The sequence below is a fragment of the Bidens hawaiensis genome, unplaced genomic scaffold (assembly GCF_021521415.1).
Source record: "Bidens hawaiensis isolate Kalapana, Puna unplaced genomic scaffold, B.hawaiensis_p1.1 tig00036154_1, whole genome shotgun sequence".
In the NCBI taxonomy this organism is placed as follows: Eukaryota; Viridiplantae; Streptophyta; class Magnoliopsida; order Asterales; family Asteraceae; genus Bidens; species Bidens hawaiensis.
Window position 1 is genome coordinate 101,723 of NW_027505397.1, and position 3,906 is coordinate 105,628.

Below are 3,906 nucleotides of genomic sequence, written 5' to 3' on the forward strand. Positions count from 1 at the left end.
TTCGACCATCACCACCACGAGCTTCATCAAAATTATCATACTTGTGGTCATCGTCATCATCATATTCATTATCCTCATTCTCTTCATTATTACCATCATTGTCATCCTCATCAGTCTCATCCTCATTATCACCATCACCATCACTACCACCTCCACCACCACATTGATCTATAGGTTGTTGTTGTATAAAGGGAACCATAGAAGTAGCATGAGCACTGACTTGTTCACCTGAAGTAGGTACAACAAGTGGGGAACTTATGGAACTGACCTGCCTAGTTGTGGTGGCAGTAGTGACAGGTTCAGTGCTGACTATGGTTCCAACAACCTTTGGAGGCTCATCTCCACTCGCCTTCACACCGAACCTCCTTCTCCAGCATCTTGACTCGTCTCACCAGCGCATAGAAAACCATGTACCTTCCCTTGAGCTCTGACCCTTTCGGCATCAGCGAATAGATTTGCTAGAGCTGATCTTTGTTTATTGCTCTACTCAGTCCTTGGCTCATTCACACGCAGGAAGCCATGGAAAGTCTCCATGAGATGAGTCCTTAGATTGTTCACATCATCGTCTGTCAAGTGCATTACCTCCATAAATGCAAGGTAGCGGTTGACCAAGGACTCATTCACTTGGTTTTATGTTTTGTTGAAGTCATGTTGATATTCTATTTCTCCTTCCAGCTGCTCAATCATGTTACGCATCCTCACACTCTCAGCCATGAGTCTATCCACGTCCCTATAGGAACTGAATCCACTCTCCAACAACCCGAATCTTATGCCCATACGCTCAAAGTCTATCCATACTCGATCAAGCGTAGAGTCTAATTCCTTCCTAAAGTTGCTTGCAAAGTTAGAGGAGGAGGGAAGATCATACTCCAACCTAGAGATTTTAGATTCGAGCCTTTCCAACCGTTCATGTCGGTCACCCTTTCTCAGGATTTTTGATTAATCAACTCTTGTTGACTGTTGGCTTTGTGCTGAAAGTCTCGATCCATTCTCGCAGACTCACAATCAAGGCATTATCCAAGTCTTTATGCTCTTGTAGTTCAACCACTCGATTAGCCAGAACATCACATTGTCTTGTCACTTATTCATTGATTGCTTGTTGATCTTTAGTGAGCTTGATCAACAAGAGCTCACACTTAGCTCGGTTCTCATTTGCTTCCTCCAGTTCTCTAATCTTATCGAGGATTGGATCTCGATACACTGGAGACTTCTTCGACGTTCCACTTGAGACGAGAGTGGCAGCTTAGATTGGGTTCTTTTGGATTGAGGGAGATGTGGTTGATATGGTTGAGTGTGGTGTGGTTGGTATAGTCATTGTTAAGGTTAGGGTTGGAAAAGATGTAGTGATGGTTAGTGGTAGGTTGATTGGTTCAGTTGTGGTTTGTAAAGTTGATGTGGTGGTTTGGGATTGGATGGATGATGTGAAGGTAGAGGTCCAAACTGATGTTCCCCTAATTAGTGAAGTGAATTGATATATGGGTGAGGTAACGGGTAAGATGATCCTAGGTGGTGACAAGGTTTGGGTGGTAAATGGAAGGTTTTCTAGGATTGAGGGTAAAGGTTCGTCTAGTCTGGTTGGTGAGGTTTCGGGAAGTGTAATGGGTTCATCTCTAAGTGACAGGGCCTTTGGTTTGGGTTTGGTTTTGAGGATAATTCTAGTTTTGGATTTTGATTGGTATTTGGAAGGAGATTTTGATTTAGTCTTGGATTGGGTTTTTGGTGAGGTTGAGGTTTGGAGTTTGGTAAATTTGATTTGTTTGGATTTGAGGGCTTCTATGGTTTTGGCTACGTGTGGTTTGTGTGGTTGAGGGAGTGGAAGCTAGGAATTCACTAATCATAGCAGGAGTGAAAGGAAAACGTACCTTGATAGTAGGTAGCTTGGCAGACAGAGACTTCTTGGAGTCCTTTGTCTTCTTTGAGCGTTTCAACGGATGCTCCGGCTCTTCCTCCACTTCATATGTGGCAACAACAGCAGCAGGCTTCTTAGATGATTCTCCGGCCTTTCTTTTACCTTTGTCAGGTTTTCGCTTTGACCGGTGTTCACCCTCCACACCTGTTTTGGGTTCAGCTTCATGTTCAGGCTCGTCAACAGGTTCATCGACAGGCTCATCCTCATCCTCTTCTTTATCTCCACCTTCATCATCATGACCATCATCGTCATCATCATGACCATCATCACCATGATCTCCTTCCTCCCAACCTCAGTATCCTCACTGTTAGTCTCAGTTTCTGTGAACTGACGAATCTTTACTCCAGTTTCAGTACCCTTATATTTGTACAAACTTCTCCCAGTAGTCTCAAGGATAGCCTTTAATGTAGATTTCCGAACCATCTTCACATGATAAGGCTTAGATGGTTCAATAACATTTCCTTCATCATCAACTTCATCCATGTATACTGGCTTGGGAATATTGGGAAGCAAGTCATCCAAGATCAATTGTACAAATCTTGGATACATCATCCATCTATTTTTAGCAAGCACATTAAGTTGCATGTATTTATAGAACAGTCTTGAGTAATTGTACTTCCTGTTGGGTGTCAAGCACAACATCAATCCAATCCAATCAACGTTAAACTTATCAAAGCCTCCTTTCGGTGATGACAAGAAGTTGGAAACAATGTGAAAGAGAAGCTTCCAGTATACGGGAAGATGCTTCTTTTCACACGTACTCCATTTCACATCATACCCAATTTCCTCAAGATACCCAGCTATATCATCTTTTGAGAAAGAAGTAAAAGGGTCAGCAGCGTCATCTTTAATCTTCAATGCTCTACGTATCACTTCTTCATTCATAGTAATATCCTATCCATCCACCTTTGAGGTAATCTCTGTACCCCTCTTTAGAGTCTTAGCTTTGGTCCAGAATTGCTCAATCCAAGAGCTATGTACTTCAGGATAAGTGGTTATTGCATAAGGCAGTGGGCAATCTTGTAGTCCCTTGATCATTGATAAAAACACCTTATACTTCCTTTTCTTAGGGATCTATAAGGGACATGAGCTGTTATGATTCTACAAGACATAAAAGAGACATGAGTGTTGATAATTGAGTATAAATGATATGAAAATATACACTAAGTAGATTAAATAGTACAAACTAAAGATAAAACAAAAAAAAGAGAAATAAAAACAACAACAAAAAACTTTACAAAAATTTGGATAAAGATGTTTCAAGTTGAATAATAGAAACTGTCTAAGTGTTGAGTGATCTAATCGAATAACATGAGGATTCAAGTTAGTTAGTTTTAACATGGTAGTTGAAAATATTCTTAAGGCACAAATAATCGAATTGAATCAGTTAAGTGAAATAATTAAAAAAATTTACAAGTAAAACTAATCTAATCGAGTTTTAATATGATATGATCTAGTTATAAATTAATCTAATCGAATATGCATTCGATTAGGTTGATTTATAGATTATATTAGATTATATTAAAGTTTAATAAGTTTAATTTACAAGTCTCATTTGATCTAATCGAATGTAAGTTTTATTCTAATCGAATGACCTAATCAAATCGAATGGTCATTCGATTGGATAAGATATTCTATTCAATTCGATTAGAACTCTTATTCGATTAGAATTTCCTTGTTAGTTTCAATCTCATGATTCTTTAATCGAATGTTGATTCGATTACTTATGACTTAACATGTATTGTGAATCCTTCTTCCCTAATCGAATGGACATTCGATTACATGTTAGTTGAACAAATTTTATGAATAATTGTTTCCTAATCGAATGGGCATTCGAACACTTTTTCCTTCACATGTCTTCTGAAACTTTCTTTTCTAATCGAACAACCATTCGATCACTTGGCACTTACCAGATTTTAGGCTTGGTAGTTGTCTAATCGAATGAGCTTTCGATCGCTTGGCCCTTATTTTCTAATCGAATCTTAATTCGATTACTT